The sequence below is a fragment of the Eupeodes corollae genome, chromosome 3, assembly GCF_945859685.1.
Source record: "Eupeodes corollae chromosome 3, idEupCoro1.1, whole genome shotgun sequence".
NCBI classification, from domain to species: domain Eukaryota; kingdom Metazoa; phylum Arthropoda; class Insecta; order Diptera; family Syrphidae; genus Eupeodes; species Eupeodes corollae.
The window spans coordinates 7,486,682-7,506,471 of NC_079149.1; the positions used below are offsets into that span (position 1 = coordinate 7,486,682).

Sequence of the window (19,790 nt, forward strand, 5' to 3'; positions counted from 1 at the left end):
AGCAGAATACAAAATTTCAATAATCATTGTTAGTTGAGAATGTCAAACAGTGTTAACATATCTGTTCAGTACTTAGTTTGTAGTTAATAATGAATCGTTCAAGAAAACAACAACGCTTTCCAATTTTTGAAATTTGTTTTGCTGTTCGCGAAGTTCATAAAGCGCTTCGTCCTTTTAACGGTCAACATAATGGAGCTCATTGTAGTATAATGGTAGACAATGCTCAAGTTATCAAGGAAATACCATAATATCCATTGCAATTGCTTGTTCATTGTGGGGTACTCGCAGGTGGTAGCATCAGACCTTATTTCTTTCAAAATGAGAAAGAAGCTGCAATTATGGTTTGTAACTAGCTCGACTAATTATTAGTTTCCAAAATCAAATCATCTAAATATCCACCACATTTGGAAGCCAATATTTAAGCATTGGAAGCCAATACTAAATTGTAAAATTGCAAAAGAATGGTTAAATATTTGCAACAAAATTGTCTTCAAATTCTATGAAACAAACTGAAAGTTGAAATAAAAACTAAAATTTGAATTATGCCAAGCGTTAATTTATTCACAGATAAAAGTTATTCATGATTAAAAGGCGGGTTTGTAAGTTGTATTAGTTTTCCAATTATATTATTGAATTTCCTTTAAGGAGATCAAGACAAACATTGATGTCTAATAGTTGTCCAGTCTGGTCCCTGCATTTTCCATTACCTATATTGATACAGATAAAATAAAGTATAAACATATTTTAAGCTTTTTAAAACTTTTTTTTTACCATCAATAAGTTCGACGACAACACTTGGCCCATTGTCTCCTAAACCCAAAATTGGGTTTGAAAAACATGTCGAAACAGCAATTATAGCGAAAAGAACAATGAACATCAATCTGGATGAGAACATGTTTAAAAATTTGTGAGTAGAAGTAGACACTTTCTAATGTTTGGGAAGTAACTAATGATTTCCAACAAATTTCTCCACCTTTTATTCTGAAAAAATGCTCAACAATTTTTAAAACAGACAAGCAGAAATAGTTAGAGATAATAATTAGTGTCAACAGAACATCAGTTATTTATTGCAATAAACTTTGTTTAAGATTAGTTAATGTTTAACTTTTAGACTTTTAAGCTCATAGTTAAATTATTTAAACCTCCATTCAAAATATAGTTTTTGCTCAAAACAAATTATTTCGCTAATCTCTGAGGCCACGACCCATTTTTCTCGTATCATATTTGTTTTTGTCATAATTTATGATTAATGCTTAAATTGTGTTGGGGGTAAACTGCTATGAGCGTAGGACATGTCTAAATACTGTAACAAGAAATTCTGTAAGCAATAAATACTGTATCCTCAAAATACTGTTATACTGTAAATTCCTTATTTCCAAATTCTGGTTAGTCAAAATTCGGTTTTTCAAATTCTTCCAACAAGGTGAAAAATCTAAATCGATAAGGTTAACGAAGCCTTTTGGGATGCTCATATATCAGTTTTGAATGTGTGAATTATTCTAAGTTTGCAGGACTTAAAATACAAAATTTAAGATATATAGTGAATTAACTAAACAACTTTGAACAGTGCCATAAAGTGTTTCGAAATACAGTGTTTCAAAGCGCTCCGATTTCAATAACATCTTAGGACTTTCCAACTACAAAATCAACCAAGGTTTCTTAATATATAGACGCATATTGTTGGTAGTGAAAATAAAACTTAATTTGAATCAACACATGATTTCAAAAAGACGAGTGATTTATTTGAAATTTCGTTCTTCTTATGCCTAAGCAAATTTTTATCCAGATTACAAGAAAGAGTTAAGAAATATTTTGCTGCTTTTCTTTTTGCCTTGAAATTGGGGTCTAAGCCATAAAGTTGAAAGGCCTAAATTAAACATTAGGTAAAAATAGTAAACAAAACAAACTACATTAGAAAACTGTTGACACTTCTTATCTATGTGGGTTTTTAAAATTTATAATATTTGTTTTCTTAAATTCTTTTGCAGATTTTACAGAATAAAAGGTGAAGACAATTTTCGAAAGTCATTAGTTACTTCCCTTCCTTAAGAAAGTGTCTACTTCTAACGCAAATTTTTTAAAAATGTTCGCATTCAAATTGATGTTCGTTGTTCTATTCGCAATGATTGTTCTTTCGACAAGTGATGAAATACTAAATCGTGATTTAGATCGTAGCATCACTCGTGATATTTTAAACGGCGACTGTAAATGTTATGAAAACGGCATAGAAGTTAAAGTCAATTTGTTAAACCAAGGTACGAAATTAGTTTCAAAAGACTTAATGCCTTATTTTAGATGAAAACCCTTAAAAGCTTTCTTATATTTTTGTTTTTCTATTTAGATTCTAAATGTAAGGATAAGAATGGAGTGGAAATTGACTTGACAGTTTGTCCCAATCTATGAGCCGTCAACAATTTTTGGAGATAAGTGCAAAAACATGTCTACCAGAATTATATGGATTATTTTTTGGCCTGATACTTTTTATGTGTTGACTTTGTTTTGAATAAAATTCTACTAACAGTTACTGGATTTATTTTTTCAACTCTTGGTTTTTTGTAAGTTTTACATTTGAAGCCCGCCATTTGGCGGCTTGGAAATGGTGAACCAAAATGTTAGCTTATAATTAGGAACCACCCTGGCTTCACACGGTTGGACATTAAACTAATAGAAAAAACAGTTTAGTAGTTTTTGAGCTAAGCACAAAAAATCATAAACAATCCAATACAAATATTTCCTCTTTATATTATAAGTAATATTTATTAAATTCAATTTTTATTTTTCCTTTTATCCATTTGAAATCAAGTTAAATAAGAACTTAAAGAGTTTATTTAGCAGATTACGGTTTAAATGGTGTTCAGATATTCGTGTGCAACAAATTTCGCTTTTAGTGAAAAAAATTGTTTTTTTGTTGATAAAAAGTTCTTGAAGAAAAGAAAAACAATAAATTAGCTTTTATTGATTGCCTCATAAGTAAATTTAAGTAAGGTCAGTTTAAGAAGATAAATAAAAGTTTATTGTTATTAAATTTTACACTTAGTTTTAAAGAAAGAATACAAGAAGTGTAGAGAGCTCAAAGATTTATTGTATGCTGAGCAACTTTGTAGGAATTCAAAATTCATCATAAGATTTTAAATGGAATAGTTTTTTTTACGTTGGACTCTACTCTAGAAAGTATTTTATATAAAACGTTTACACGCCTGTGTAAATGTAAACCTTAAAATTGCTTTCAATACTGCTTAAACTTCACTTGTGTTTGCATTTTTTATTCACATACGTAAGTATTGTATTATTTATGACTTTTCCAAAACGTATTTTATTAATGGGAATCCAAGCTAACTGGCAGCATAATTAGCTGCGTTAAAGGTCTAAATAGTTCTTTAACACCTTTTAGATATAAACAACATATATCATGCTGTACTTTTGTGTAGAACTAAAAAAAATAAATATTCCCACCATACTTTATTTTATTACATCTTCAATCGATAAGGCAAGAAATCGATTTTTTTCTGGTACTTCCAAATCAATCAATTTCCACAACACCCTAACAATTATACACCTTAAGCTTTTTCAGGAGTCGTTCTATAGAATAAAAAACAGCTTGAAAATCTATTAACTAGTTCTTGAGATGAAAGTGTATATACAGACACACATTCAAAGATTCAACATTGAATGAAATAACAGCAGAATTCTGAAAAACGGATTTTATTGGTTTGAGTTAAACTTCGAGAACCAAAATAACATAACCAAACATCCAGGATCCCGATATTTTAAACAATAATTTACAAACGATATGATTAACTGCAGTTTTTACTTCAGTTGATTTCAATTTGCATACATTTCTTACCATATACATTTAAAAATAGTCCACTATTAAAAATGAATCTAATATGTATAACAACGCAAATTTGTCAGTAAATTTGTATATCTACACCTATCTTATTAAGACTTAAGATTTTTTGTTTTGTTTTATTGTTTGTAATGAATAAAATCAAAAGCTATTGTTCTTTAGAATTTTAATATTATTTTCTCCATTGCGAAGCCGATGCGGTTTGCTAGTAAGTAATAAATTAAATAAAGTTTACTAAAAATGTGAAACTTACAAACAAAAATTGTTGAAAAAAATAAAGCTCTAATTACTGTTAGTACAATTTTATTGAAAACAAAGTCAACATATAAAAAGTGTCAGACAAAAAAATAATCCATATAATTCTGGTAGACATGTTTTTGCACTTATCTCCAAAAATTGTTGACGGCTCATAGATTGGGACAAACTGTCAAGTCAATTTCCACTCCATTCTTATCCTTACATTTAGAATCTAAATAGAAAAACAAAAATATAAGAAAGCTTTTAAGGGTTTTCATCTAAAATAAGGCATTAAGTCTTTTGAAACTAATTTCGTACCTTGGTTTAACAAATTGACTTTAACTTCTATGCCGTTTTCATAACATTTACAGTCGCCGTTTAAAATATCACGAGTGATGCTACGATCTAAATCACGATTTAGTATTTCATCACTTGTCGAAAGAACAATCATTGCGAATAGAACAACGAACATCAATTTGAATGCGAACATTTTTAAAAAATTTGCGTTAGAAGTAGACACTTTCTTAAGGAAGGGAAGTAACTAATGACTTTCGAAAATTGTCTTCACCTTTTATTCTGTAAAATCTGCAAAAGAATTTAAGAAAACAAATATTATAAATTTTAAAAACCCACATAGATAAGAAGTGTCAACAGTTTTCTATTGTAGTTTGTTTTGTTTACTATTTTTACCTAATGTTTAATTTAGGCCTTTCAACTTTATGGCTTAGACCCCAATTTCAAGGCAAAAAGAAAAGCAGCAAAATATTTCTTAACTCTTTCTTGTAATCTGGATAAAAATTTGCTTAGGCATAAGAAGAACGAAATTTCAAATAAATCACTCGTCTTTTTGAAATCATGTGTTGCTTCAAATTAAGTTTTATTTTCACTACCAACAATATGCGTCTATATATTAAGAAACCTTGGTTGATTTTGTAGTTGGAAAGTCCTAAGATGTTATTGAAATCGGAGCGCTTTGAAACACTGTATTTCGAAATACTTTATGGCACTGTTCAAAGATGTTTAGTTAATTCACTATATATCTTAAATTTTGTATCTTAAGTCCTGCAAACTTAGAATACTTTACACATTCAAAACTGATATATGAGCATCCCAAAAGGCTTCGTTTACCTTATCGATTTAGATTTTTCACCTTGTTGGAAGAATTTGAAAAACCGAATTTTGACTAACCAGAATTGGAAAATAAGGAATTTACAGTATTATAGTATTTTGAGGATTTAGTGCTTACAGAATTTCTTGTTACAGTATTTTGACATGTGCTACGCTCATAGCAGTTTACCCCCAACACAATTGAAACATTAATCATAAATTATGACAAACAAGAATATGATACGAGAAAAATGGGTCGTGGCCTCAGAGATTAGCGAAATAGTTTGTTTTTACCAAAAAATATATTTTGAATGGAGGTTATGAGCTTAAAAGTCTAAAAGTTAAACATTAACTAATCTTAAACAAAGTTTATTGCAATAAATAACTGATGTTCTGTTGACACTAATTCTTATCTCTAATTATTTCTGCTTGTCTGTTTTAAAAATTGTTGAGCATTTTTTAAGAATAAAAGTTGGAGAAATTTGTTGAAAATCATTAGTTACTTCCCTAACATTAGAAAGTGTCTACTTCTACTCACAAATTTTTAAACATGTTCTCATCCAGATTGATGTTCATTGTTCTTTTCGCTATAATTGCTGTTTCGACATGTTTTCCAAACCCAATTTTGGATTCAGGAGAAAATGTGGCAAGTGTTGTCGTCGGACTTATTGATGGTAAAAATAAAGTTTTAAAAAGCTTAAAATATGTTTATACTTTATTTTATCTGTATCAATATAGGTACTGGAAAATGCAGGGACCAGACTGGACAACTATTAGACATCAATGTTTGTCTTGATCTCCTTAAAGGAAATTCAATAATATAATTGGAAAACTAATACAACTTACAAACCAGCCTTTTAATCATGAATAACTTTTATCTGTGAATAAATTAACGCTTGGCATAATTCAAATTTTAGTTTTTATTTCAACTTTCAGTTTGTTTCATAGAATTTAAGACAATTTTACCATTCTTTTGCAATTTAATATTTGCTTCTAATGCTTAAATATTGGTTTCCAAATGTTTTCGATATTTAGATGATTTGATTTTGATAACTAATAATCAGTCGTTAAAAACCATAACTGCAGCTCCTTTCTTATTTTGAAAGAAATAAGGTCCAATGCTACCACCTGCGGGTACCCCACGATGAACAGGAAATTGTGATGGATATTATGGTATTTCCTTAATAACTTGAGCATTGTGTACCATAATACTACAATTTTGCTTATTGAAGACTCCATTTAACTAAAAATGAGCTCCATTATGTTGACCGTTAAAAGGTCGAAGCGCTTTATGAACTTGGCGAACAGCAAAACAAATTTCGAAAATTGAAAAGCGTGGTTGTTTCCTTGAACGATTCATTATGAATTAACAAACTTACTAACTAACTACTGAATAGAAATGTTAACACTGTTTGACATTCTCAACTAACAATGATTATTAAAATTTCTTATTCTGCTAAAAACAAACACCCTATCGTTCATGTATTTATTTTGATGAAGGTTTAAGAAAGACAATTTACAGCTTTTAAATGCAAAATATTAATTGAAAATCTTCAAAGTAATTATTAGTTTTATTTTAGATTGTCGTAATCCAGCCGCATCAGTATCATTCACAGCCGACTTTAGAACAATCAACGTTTTGAAATGTTCCTATGTTCCGATATCTAATTAGCATGTTCCTCGTTTAAATTATAAAAACTTGCAAAAAACTGCATTTTATTTATTTAAATAAATTCCCAACTATAAACAAATGTATTCATACTTTCTTTTAAAAACTTTCCTTTAGCAATTGCTGATAATGTTATAAGAATCAAAAATTCCAAAAACTGATATCGGAATAGCAGCAAAAAGATTGGATTTTAATCAACACGCATTGAATGAATGTTGATAATATTTATTTTCATGTGATCCATGAATGTTGTTCATGGTTCCATTGCCGAAAGCTGAATATACATACGATAGTCCAAGAGTTCGAATTCAGTGAAAGACAACCTAAATAATTCCATGGCGTATTTTTTTTAAACATATAAAGATAGTGGCGGTATAGTTGCGTCGAACATAAATTAATGTAGGCGTTTAAAATCGTGTAATTTAATTTAAATGCTTTCACAGCAAATAATTGTGACGCACCCATTATACACTGAGAGAAAAAAATATTTGAGAGAAAACAACATGTCAAAAAGGAAGTCTATAGTAGGAGTTTGATTGCAAATTTGCGCACACTCAAGCGGTTTTTAGTAGATTTTTAATAACTCAGCACTTTGCGAACTCGAAAGTACCCAAATGAGGATTTATTGAGCCGAGGGTATTATGGTTAAAATGTTTCAGAGGAGAGTTGTGATTTGCCATTTCGATTCGGCATAATCCGTTAAAATCATAGTTAGAAAGAGACCAGAGACATTACGATGGTATTCAATTGGCGTGAATTAATAAACGATGATATAATCACCAATCTTTTGAACGAACTTCTTTATTTACTGCCAAAGAATTAATGGAGCGCCAGCCTAAATATGCTTCATAGATAATAGCCAGATCTGAGGGTATGTGTTGCCTCAGGGAACCCAAAAACACCGAGATCTCGAGATGTTTACTCTTCTTGATTTTAGTTTCACTCATAGAAATTGTCAAATGTGGTTAGTGACGATCACTAGGAAAAAGGGTTTTTGATTTAATTATACTCTATTTTTTCTTCTAAATCTAACATATCTCTTAAAGTGAGAATTAAAAGAACTTATAATATTATATTGCCCTTAAAATCGATATCTGAAGATCAGGGCTGTGAATCTAAAACGAAAGCTGAAGACATTAGTATCATCAAAGTATTAGTATCATCAAAGTAGGTAAGTCTATTAGAAGTTTTAAAAACAAGATTATTAGTAAAAATTAGAAAGAGTGTAGGAGACAAAACAGAGCCCTGAGGCATACCACCATTTACTGTAATTTCTTGTTCCACCAATGAGAGTAATAGCTGATTAGTTTCTAAGAGTGATATTTTTAAGTTCTCCGTCACGTTTCTTTTGATTGTTTTCAACATTTGATTCTGTTTAGAAACTTGGAGAACCCATTTTCAAATTGAGGTTTGACCTGGTTCTCTCAGTGTATAGACCCGTATGTTGTGTCTTTAAATCAAAGTTCATATAAATTCAATGTGTTGTGTGTTTTGAGTGCGTGATTGTTGATTATTGCGTGGGGATTTTTAATTATTACCCATTTAAAAATTATTTAAAAAAAAATCACTGTCTAGCACGCTGTCTAGATTATAGTGTTTACATTTTTTAAGAACTTTGAGTAAATGATAAGCACACACAATAAACTGATCACAAGGAAAAAAACTATACTTACTTAGGTATACTTAATCATCCATTGATGGAAAGTTATAGGTTAACCTATATAAGGTAGAAAATATAGATTATTGGGGAAGGGTATGGTTGTTTTGATGTGTGTTTATTTGTAAAGATACGTTATAACTCATTTCAAGCTATAATGGGAGAGTATGGTAATGACGCATTCCTTATCATTCTAGTAAAATACAGATTTTGATTATCAATGGATCTTATATATTTTTCCGTCAGTTCATACTTTTTTTACCACAAATGGAAAACTGATAAGGTATCAACCTTATAGATCGAAAGTGGGTTATTTTTGACAAACTGTTAAGATCCAAATCGACAAGTTGTAAAAACATACATTGGTTAATTTAATTTTTCAGTAAATAGAAAATCCCTTTTCAATTAAAATATGATCACCTTCTTTCTTCATGTTAACTCACTTTTTGATACTTATTTTTAGCAAAATTGTATTTGCTCAATTTTATTATCTAAAACGCACTTCTTTTTTTAAAGAGACAGACAACCGGAATTAAATTATAATCAACAGTTTGTTTTTATTTTATTGTTAATAAATTGGAATTGTTATCAATTTGTTTGTTGCCCATTGAACTCATGGCCTCGTCTCGTGTCAAAAGATCATAAATACATATATGTGCCTTTTGATATTGCCAATAGGGTGAACAATAAAAACTTAATCATGTCTGGATGGAAAATGGTCATACGAGATCCAATGTTCAATGCACGAACCACTAACCTTTGGATTTAGTTAAAAAAAAATTATAAATTGTTTTTATCAATCAATATTCTTTTTATCGATTTTGAATAATTTGTTTATATATGTGGTACAAAAATTAATACCAATAAAAGTGTCTTAAGAAAAAATGGTTTGGCTGAAAGAGTTGCCGTTGTCACTTTGTCGATTTCTTTTGTGATATTAAAACTTAAAGCAAGAAATAAATTTGATTTCAAGTTTAAAAAAGAGGCCGTCTCGTCTGTCTAATAGTTTAACAAAATTTAAATAACAGTAATATTTTGTGTGAGAAATCTTAAATCGTAAACCATTTCTTATCAGTTTTTTGTTGCTCCTATGGGGTTTCGTGTTTTGAAAAAAAAGGTTGTAAATAATGGAATTTATCAAAAAATTAACTGTTTTTTTTTCGAGACATTTTTGTCGAAAACCAATTTTTTAATTATTTTAGCAGATTTTTTCAAAAGTTTTAACTTCTTATAAGAAAATACCGATTGAATATTTCTAAGAACATTTTCTTACGTTACCAAACAAAATTTGGCATAGAATGTTCAACACCTTCATTTATTCTTGAAATATCAAAATCGAAAGTCAATTTTACCAACTTTCAGTAGTGTGACTTCAGGTTTTTATGTTTTGTAAGAAAAAACTGTCTCTTCGATTTATCGAAAAATGCAAAATGTTTTTTTTTCCTGGCACAAAATTATTTGGAAGCTAATATCATTTCTTGTGCGTAAACTATTCGAGGGGGCACATTTTTTTCAATTTTTTTGAGTTAAAAAAAACCGGTGGTTTAATTTTTTTCCAGAATTATATAATTTGGTATCAAGTCACATTTTATAATACGAAAGTAAATTGATGTAACTAGAGTTAGTTAAAGGTTCGTGAGATATTTGGGGTCAACCAAAATTTCCACTTATTTATTGAATTACTAAAGTAAACAAAAACCACCCACTTTTTTTAAAGTGTTTTATGCCTCTTTGGAGTTTATTATGTTTAAAAGAAAATTTTATTTAAATTCGATATATCTTCTGGTCTTGAGATGTTAACGACCAAAAATTGTATCCCAATCACACATATACATCTCTCTAAACAAAAACCTTCGATTTAGATTCTATGGAACTTGAAACGTCTATAAATGTCTTAAGTTTCAATTCGGATGTTTGAGAAGTTGCTACTGACGCTGAAAACTTCCTATTTTCACCCCTATAATAATTTTAAATCATATTTTTGCAAGCTTAATTGCCATTCAAGAAACTTTATTCAAAATGAATTACAAAATTTATGTTTAAACTTTATGTGTGTAAGGAAAAATTTTAAGTAGGACTTTTATATTTATACCAAAAATAAACACATTGAATTTCATAAAAACGTTAACAAAAAATATTGACAAGTAAAACTGAAGTCAAGAACTTTTTTGTTCTTAAGGTATTTAAGTCGAATTTCTTTTTACATTTTTAATTGTTTTTTTTTTGGATTTATATTTAAAAACATTATACCACACGTCAAAATTTCTTTCACCATTTCAAAAAATATTCTTATGGTAACACCAAACAAAACAGAAGTTTGTAAAACATTGGAACTATAAAATATTTTTGGATCAGTTTAAAAAAACGAATTAGGATTCTATGTTTCCTCGTAATAAATGTAAAATTAATTGTGTTAAAATTAGAAACATTATTTTTGAAGACCGAAAATATTTGTCAAGTTTCTTGGCAAAAAATGAAAATTCTTTATTCTTTTTAACTTCCCATAGGAAGTTATTGTAATGGGTCCGATTTGTCAAATTGAAAATTTTGATATTTCTCAACGCTTCAAGGTCCCAAGAGTCGAAATAAAAGATTTTTAAAAAGATGTCTGTGCGTGCGTGTGTACGTACGTTCGTACGTCCCTACGTCCGTACGTTCGCGACGTTTTTTTCGTCTTCCATAGCTCAAGAACCAGAAGAGATATCGATTTCAAATAAATTTTGTTATACAGATAATAAGGCAGAAAGATACAGAACTCTCAAGAAAATTGCGTGGGTGGTTTTTTTACCATAGCAGTTTGAAAAAAAGGTGAAAATTTTGGTTAACCCTAAATATCTTACGAACCAAAAACGCTAAAAACTTGAATTAAATTTTATATAATATATTGAAACGTGATATTAAAGAAATATCCATTTAACGGTTTTTTTATAAATCAAAAAATTTGTCACCTCCAAAATTTTACGACTAAAATATGATTTCAACTCCAAAACAATTTTGTGCAACGTAGAATAATGTTTTTGACATCTGATACAATTTTGATAAAAATCAAATTGACAATTTTTATTACAAAAAATAAAAACCTAAAAAAAAAAATTTATAAAAGTTGGTAAAAATTGATTTTCGACTCAAATATCTTTTAAATATTGGCTTCAAACTAATTTTATCTTTCAAAAAATATTATTGTTAACATTAAGTAAAATTTTGAAAAAGATTGAATTGAATTTTTTTGTACAAAAAATTGAAAACCTAAAAAATAAATTTAACAAAAGTTGGTAAAAATTTATTTTCGACTCAAATAGCTTTTCAAAAATTAAAAATATTGGCTTCAAACTTATTTTATTTTACAGAAAATATTGTTTTCGATATTTAGTAATTTTTATATAAAAATCCAACAGTCCCTTCATATAATATAAAATCTACAAAAAATAGTACGCAAATTTGGTAAAAATTGATACGAGTACATATAGACAAACTTTTAAGCAAGACAGACGGGATGGGAAGTTATCAGTGTGGGTCACATCCCAGCCTCTTTTTTAATTTCATTTCAGTCCTGTACTAAATGATCTTTTCTTAATTACTTAAGGTGGCGCTGAAATCCTGTGTAAACTAGAGCCTCACCCAACACACTTTTCCATCTAGCTAGGTTCCTAGCTTGATATCATTTTCCACTTTCACGTGTAAGCTAATCCGCGGCCTTCCTCTATTGGGCTGTCCTGTGGGCGTGGATTTAAAAACTGAGATAGACAATAGGTTCACGCAGCCATCTCAGTCGTTGGACTAAAACTACTTCTCTGTTCAGCCGGTACAACTCGTGCGTCGTTCCATCTTCTCCTGCACAGACCTTCTATGCATACGAGACCGTAGATCACACGAAATACTTTTCTATTAAAAGGACCCAAGAACCTCTCATTCGCTTTTGTTAAAGTCCATAATCTTCTGCACCGTATAACAGCACGGGTTTTTTTTATAGCGTCCCTTAGTTTACTCGACAGGGGGATTTGCTGCTCAATAATTTCTTTCCTACGTTTTTCTCCTAACGATCAAACTATGGTAAAACAGTTAAAGGGAAGTAATATTTCTTGTGTTCAAATAAGTTCATCAGTTGCATTGAAAACAAGTAGCATATCAAAGTAATCATGGAAAACTTGCAATATTCATAGGGTACGGAAATTTATGAGTTCATATTTTTTTAGATATAGAACTTTAAGTTGGCAATACTATTTTCATAGTTATCCATTTTTTCAGCTGTCAAGACAATTAGCTATGTCACCAAATGTTGAAAAAAATCATCGGAAATTAGACTTCTAGATTTGTCCGAGCAAGCCATTGCGGTCAATTGATAGAAATCAAATTCAAATTATAATGGCCGAAGATTACCTTCCGGTCGAATTAAATTTCATGTAAATGTAAACAAATCATCTTTGTTTTATTTCATTTCAAAGTTCTATACCTTAAAATAAGTACCCTTTAAATAAAGCAAGTTAAATTTTAACAAGTCGTTATGTTTGTTTAAAACTGTTCGAAATCTCACTATTTTTATGTTCTTCGCTTAAAATCCTCAATTTGATGGTGATTAAAATGTCTACATTTAAAGTAGCACCCGTGGCGTGATGGTTGGTGCGTAGAATGGTCCTGTTCCACCTTATTTTTTCTTACACGGGAGGATTTGAAAAAAATCCTTCGACAGTAATTTTTGCCATGAAAAGTGATTTCTTAAGCTTTTCGGATTCATTCGGCATAAAAACTGTAGGTCCCCTCCAACCCTGGAATGACTTGCACATAGGAATGTTTGATAGTTATAAGTCACTAGGCCCTAGATCTCTACAGACTGTTACGCCAAGTAATTTATTCATTGTTCAAGCCTCTAATTCTTACCTTTCAAAGAAACAGCGGTTAGTAAGAGTAATTACTTGATGTCAGTGATGTTGCTGTTTTCTGCATTCATAGAGGAGCCCAGGAAGGCAAGTAAGTATTTAAGTATCTCTGTCGATGGTGACGTTCAAACCGAGACGTCGCTGTAGTGCCTCCTTTCTTGATGACAGCCCCATGACATCACTTGTTATTTCGATTATGCCAGTCAGCATATTATGCTAGTAAGACTATTTAAATATAGTCTTGATGTTGGAGCTCTATACTTTTCTTTCAAAGATGTTGTTAAAAAATCGCATCACAGAGCATAACCTTGTTTAAAGCCTTATTGACATCAAACATTTCGGTTATCCTGTTGCCAACCTTAATAGAGGAAATTTTCCATGGTCATCCTGAACAATTGTATCAGTTTGGCAGGGATGCCAATACGAGAGTGTCGATTTGATGTTTATGGGGTTTTTTTCCAGCATCCGTCGTAAAGTGAATATTTGATTATTTCTTGGTCTAGAGACAAACTGATGAAGACCTATGAGACTATAGACGTTCACATACTACGGAAAAAAACTTTTTTAATGTAGTTTCAAAGAGACATATTCCTCTTTAGTGTAGACAATGTATAAAGCGTCTCCCTTTTAGTCAGTATAAACATAATGCTCCGAATACGACAAATGGGCTTGAATTTTATTGACAACCTAAAATATAATTTTTAATCCTCTGATATGTCAAAAACTTACAAATAGCTAAAACAAATTCTCTTCTATTTATAACGGACTATCGATTTTGTGGTTACAAAAATGTAGGGCTAGATTCGACATCTGTTGAACTAAGATGTTAAACCATTTTTTTTACTGATGAAAGTCTGACATTTACAAAAATGTTGCAAAAATGCTAACTAACAAACAACACACACATATTGTGAAAACCATAACTACAAAAATGAGATAATGGTTTCCATAATCGTCCAACTACGGAAGCAATTGACAAAATTGTGAAGAAATTTAAAGACACTAGATTGGTTATAGATACGGGTAATACCCTAAATCCCAAAAAATCCCATCGGCAGTAGCCACATTTTTGTATTCAAAAATAGGTACAACTTAAAGAAAATCTTGTCAGAATAATAATAAAAAACACAAATAGAAGAAAGTTTTGTAAAAATTAAAAAGTCAAAATTAACTTCAGCAAAAAAATAAACTAACTAAAACTAATAAAATTGACAATTTTCAAGAAGAAATGGTAAATAAACATCTGGAAATTGATATTGTATTAAAAAAAATTCATTTAACAATTGCAGCTTTGACAAAAATAAGAACTTCAAGAAGTGGGTTTGTGCACAGACTGCTACATTAACATGGGGTTTTGAACCGACCTTTAAGCTCGGCTCAATTCTTTATATAACTGAATCGAATTGAAATGAGCTTGATTCGAATCGATTTCGGTCGGGAATCGGAGTCTAGTCAAAATTTGTGAAGAAAAACCTGTGTGGAGGAGTTGATTTTGCAGATAATGCATTATTGTCTGTTTATTTGCATGTTTGTGTACAAAAAATATAGTTTTTTTTCAAATTAAACAAAATTTGAACATGAAGTGGGTAACATATTCTTATACGGTGCTGAACTATCCAGTTCTTCATTGTTTAACACGATTCGGACTATGTCACTTGCACTTCATAAAAAACATTATTTGTAATTTAGAAAGTGCTGTCAAACTTAATCATTTTTAAATCTACTTCTGTGGTGGATACACCAACAAGATTTATTTAATCTAAACTAGGATAAGGCATTGGTGGAAACATAGCAAAACTTAATTATTGATTGTATTTTGTTTCTCTTGCAAAACAAGCCCAGTTAGTCCATTTTCATTAACAAAACTAAATAATATCAACAATAGCAGATTGATTTTTCTCCCCAATGGAAAACACATGATTTCAAATGCACAACTAATCAACAAACACCATGGAGATACAAATGCAATATCAATCGTATCAACATTTGAGAACAAAATCACATAAGATCCATTCGAGACTCGTATAACTTTTATCGGTAGTATTCATACTGCTGATATTGTTTTTGTTATTCGTGTAAGATCCTACTATACTATTGATAGGTTTTCCAACAAAACACGGGTATTGTAAGAATAGTGCATCGTTCGACTGAAAATTACGCTACTGTAAGTGAAAGTTTTGCCGAAGACTCGAATTTGTCGATTTTTCGTCGTTCTCAGGAATTATGACTGTCTTATGGTACATTATGGCGTGTTTTGCATTTTGGATCTCCACCTACATTCACATAAAGTCCAGCTCACACTACAACTGAAGCCAGCTGACCATTCACAACGTCGCAGTAGATACGTCGAAAATGGATAACCCTTTATTTTCTATTGTTATATTTACTTAAAATTGCAGTTTCTATTTTATGGAATTTTCTGACTCTTCTAATTTCTAATCATCAGTTTAATATTCACTCTTGTATAGCAACAACCTTTGATCCCATTGTCAATATGAATTTATCTTTAAGTTGGGTAATGTTCAACATACATGAGTACTTACTGATTTTATTAATTTTATATCCATTGGTGTTGCAAAGCACTTCATAAAAGTCATGAAATTTGTCTGATTGATTAATTTATTAGAATAATATAAAATCTTATCAGTCTGCGCAAAAAAAAAATGTAATTGCTTTCATAAATGCGAATAATGGAAAGTAAATTATTTGCACAAGTTGAGGTACCTGCACCTAGGTAGGTATTGGGTATATCACCTGATATTCTTGTGTAATAACTCGCAATACAAAGTTCTTCTAACTCACATCGCTATCGGCGCGCCGCCGGCGGGGCGTATGGCCTGGTGCTTAAAGCTTAGTTTACGTCATGCTAAATTCTTAATAAGTCAACCTATACAAGTCATCATTTTTCCAGACGTCAGATTCACAAGTACCTATGGGTACAGTACATATCTATCTAATATTTGACGGACAATTAGCATCACAAAACTTAACAGAAAAAGGCCGGAACTACTTGAGTAAACAACAGAACCAATGTACTTCTACCTGATGCCTATTAGTCAATTATAGAGATGATTGCATTACTAATATAAGATTTTTGTGAAAATTTGTTAGTAAATAAATAGATAAATAGATACTCATTATTCTGAAGTTCAGAACTATAACAAAGATAGATTGTTTTTGTTTTGACAATTTCAAGGTCAAAGATGTGTGTTAGTTAAACATATTGAACTCGGTTAACCTTTGAGGTACCTCTACTCATGTTGTTTTTAAGATTTTCTTAAGGCCAGTTTCAACTTATTTGTTTACAATTCTCACAAAAGTTCAAAGTTTTTCTTACCTCGAAATCTTTCTTAACAACCATCAAATCTTATATTTTCATTCATAAGAAGAATGAATGATTATGCCTCAGCATCAGTTGTTATAGGTAAGCTTCCGTATACAAAATCTTGACTGATAACCGGATTATTTGGCTTATTAGTATTCTAAGTTTATTTATTTTTTATTTTTCTGTACTCAATCATTTATTGGAAGTATTATATAAAGTCTATTGGTGGTTAAGTTAGGAATCTAAAAACAAAAAACTTTTATTAGAATGGTGGAGCATGGCCCTTCCGGAAGTTCAAAGTTTATTTAAGCTTAGCTTGGAAAAAGAATACGGCGTGAATAAACAAACAAACTCGTGCAATAGCGGAAATAATAATAAAGGGGTGTCTGAGGGACAAAGTAAATTATACTATACTGTATTTTAGAGTGTGTGACATGAGCATTTAATAATAAATTTATTTTGGAATTCAAAAGAACAGAAAATGCGAAATATCAAGTCGGTTTAACACGGAAATTAATAATCATTGTGCTTTTTGGAGTATTGAAAACTCGCGTCGAAATAGGGTTCTCGACTGTTTTCTCTCATAACTATTTTTCCCAAAGGTATGGATTACATTTGGATTTTATTTTCGTCCTAAAAATATGGAAACATGAGAAATTTTGTGGATTACTTTCGAAACCACTACGAAACAAAGGGTAGGCCACATACAAGATTCTTTTTAAAATGGCAATAAAATTTATGAAATTCTAAGTTTTCTAATGGTTATACGGCTTTATTAATTGAAGTGAAAAAAACATTATTTATGGAACATAACATTGTTTAAGTGGTATTTTTTGCAGTATTGTATTCTGTCACTCGATTTTTCATAGAAGTTTTCGATGATTCGATTGGTCTCGAATAGGTTCTTTATTTTTGGCATAGCACCGATCCTACAAAAAAAAAGTTTAACGCTTTCATTTAGCACCAATCAATTGATATTACAGAGAAGTCTTATAGAACGATTTGGTTCATTATTTGTCATCATTGAATATTTCGTTTTGAGGATAAAAAAGAGTGCCAAATTTATTAAGTTTGAGCTGATCATTTGTAGATTTTTTCTACTATAAGTTTACTCAGAAATTATCTTTTAGTTAATGTTTCAATGTTGAAATCATTTTCAATGGACAGCTGATTGTTGATTTAAAATTTTAAAACAAAATCGTTCCATTGAACGTTCAGTTTTTCTTTAAATGAACAACTCTAACCTCAAAAACCTGATTTCAATTTATTAAATTTTGGTTCAAAAACAGAAATTTTAAATAGAAGCTATAATTAACCTGTGAAATAATTTCCAGTTATTGGTTTCAATAATGAAAACCAATGGTAGCTTTTATTGGCCCCTTAAAAATTGAATCTGTTAAATTAGCTACCCAGATGAAAATACACCTTTAAAAAAAGACCATCTTACGCCCAAAAATGCAATTGTTGTTCTTATCTACTACTTCCTTACACTTAACAAATTATGTACCTCATTCTATTTCAGTAAAATATTAGTTCCCTGAGTCAAACATACAAAAATTGAAAAAAAGTTTATTGCAAAATTACTTTCATAGTTTTTTGCTCAAATTATGGAATACTGAAATAAAATGTCCTCGTAATAGTAAATTCAATTCTAAGCTCTGATAATTGAGTTTAGTCCAGGGAAAAGATCTCGTCGACAGACTGACACGTTGATTTTGGACGAATACGGACGATACTGAAAATAATTTGAATGAGTTAACCTAGAAAATTAATTTTTTTTTTAGTTTTGGTCAACTAAGTCAAGAAGTTCAAATAATTGATTCCGTAGCCAGATAAATGTTTATTTGGTTTGAAAAACACCTTTTTCTTCTGAGCTTCCTTCACGAAGGGATTAAGAACAATGGGTCATATGCAAAAACGTGAGGGTTTCTCTTACACAGTTGATAAACAACTATCAAAAAGGATGAGTTTCTGAATAATTTTGACTCAAATCGTGTTTATAAAAGTAGAAGTTGTTTAATTTTTGAAGGTTTTCGAAAATTGTATAGATTTAGTGAAACAGGTGTGCAGTTATTGATAGATGAGTTTTTGGACCCAACCCTGGAACACGCAGTGGTTTTTTTGACTCATCAAGAAAAATGAGGATTTTTCTGCGTTTTGTAGGATATCCTGGATCTCAAAGCGGTGTTGGTGAAGACATTAGTGTCAATCAATTAACGATATCTAGGGTGGTACAGCAAGTCGCAACAAAAATCGCTAGCCGTGCAACTGATTGGATCATCTGTTCTAACTCTTCGGAAGAAATAGAAGAAGCGCAAAGGTTATAGAGCAGAAAGTATGAGTTTCCTTACGCCATTTTGGTGTTCTTGATTGTACACATGTGCGTGTAAGGAAACCACTCTATCAGCACGAGTAGTACGTCATCCGCATGATCAATTTACAAGCATCAAAATAAGCAATTCTTTTTCCCACTCCTTGAGAATTATTTTCTTAGTTCCAGTTTTTTTTAAAATTTGTTTTTGCTTTTTAAGCGGGACCTCATATATGACCCTTTTTTAGTAATTTTGTTCACTTATTTCCTCACCAAAATTGTTTTTAAACGCTTCTATGATTTTTAGAATAGCATTTCATTTTTTTTGCCTTTAAAACTGGTAACTGCGACTTCTCCAGTAAAACTTTGTTTAGTTTCAGTTACTATAGAAATTCACTAAGATGGTCAGCATTATTGTTTATAATTACACTTTCATTTTCGTTTTCAGAAGACATTTTTAATTTATGACTCTAGTGCAAGTGCATACAAAGAGCTTTAAGGTCGTTCTCATATCACTGAGTCAGAACTGTAGAGTGAACTCGTTTTTTTGCACATTAAACTGAGTCCGAGTCTGCTCGATCGATCTCACATGCGAGTTCAAGCTCGTCAGCTCTGACTCTGAGAACTTCTTCATCTTTTAGCATATAACAAAATATCTAGAAATGGTATTACTGTCTTCTTAACATTGTATCTAAAAGTCTTTAATTTTTGTCGGGAAATAGTAATTGTTGATGTATTGTGTGTGGCATATAAATTTCCAGAC

The 19,790-nt window shown here is 30.4% G+C and overlaps 4 long non-coding RNA genes across 4 annotated transcripts; 2 read left to right on the forward strand and 2 right to left on the reverse strand.

The window, feature by feature from the left end:
- Positions 1-534: 534 nt before the first annotated feature.
- On the reverse strand, positions 535-1,025 carry LOC129952836 (uncharacterized). Its single transcript, XR_008782398.1, has 2 exons — positions 772-1,025; positions 535-707 (listed from the first exon to the last, which is right to left on the reverse strand). It is a non-coding gene; the product is annotated as an uncharacterized LOC129952836 (long non-coding RNA).
- Positions 1,026-1,868: 843 nt separating this feature from the next.
- LOC129952419 (uncharacterized) lies at positions 1,869-2,524 on the forward strand. Its single transcript, XR_008782303.1, has 3 exons — positions 1,869-1,883; positions 1,989-2,255; positions 2,342-2,524. It is a non-coding gene; the product is annotated as an uncharacterized LOC129952419 (long non-coding RNA).
- Positions 2,525-4,133: 1,609 nt separating this feature from the next.
- LOC129952385 (uncharacterized) lies at positions 4,134-4,789 on the reverse strand. The gene is made up of 3 exons (XR_008782299.1): positions 4,775-4,789; positions 4,403-4,669; positions 4,134-4,316 (listed from the first exon to the last, which is right to left on the reverse strand). It is a non-coding gene; the product is annotated as an uncharacterized LOC129952385 (long non-coding RNA).
- An 849-nt stretch (positions 4,790-5,638) lies between these two features.
- Positions 5,639-6,102, forward strand: LOC129952767 (uncharacterized). The gene is made up of 2 exons (XR_008782375.1): positions 5,639-5,865; positions 5,930-6,102. It is a non-coding gene; the product is annotated as an uncharacterized LOC129952767 (long non-coding RNA).
- The last annotated feature ends 13,688 nt before the right edge of the window (positions 6,103-19,790 follow it).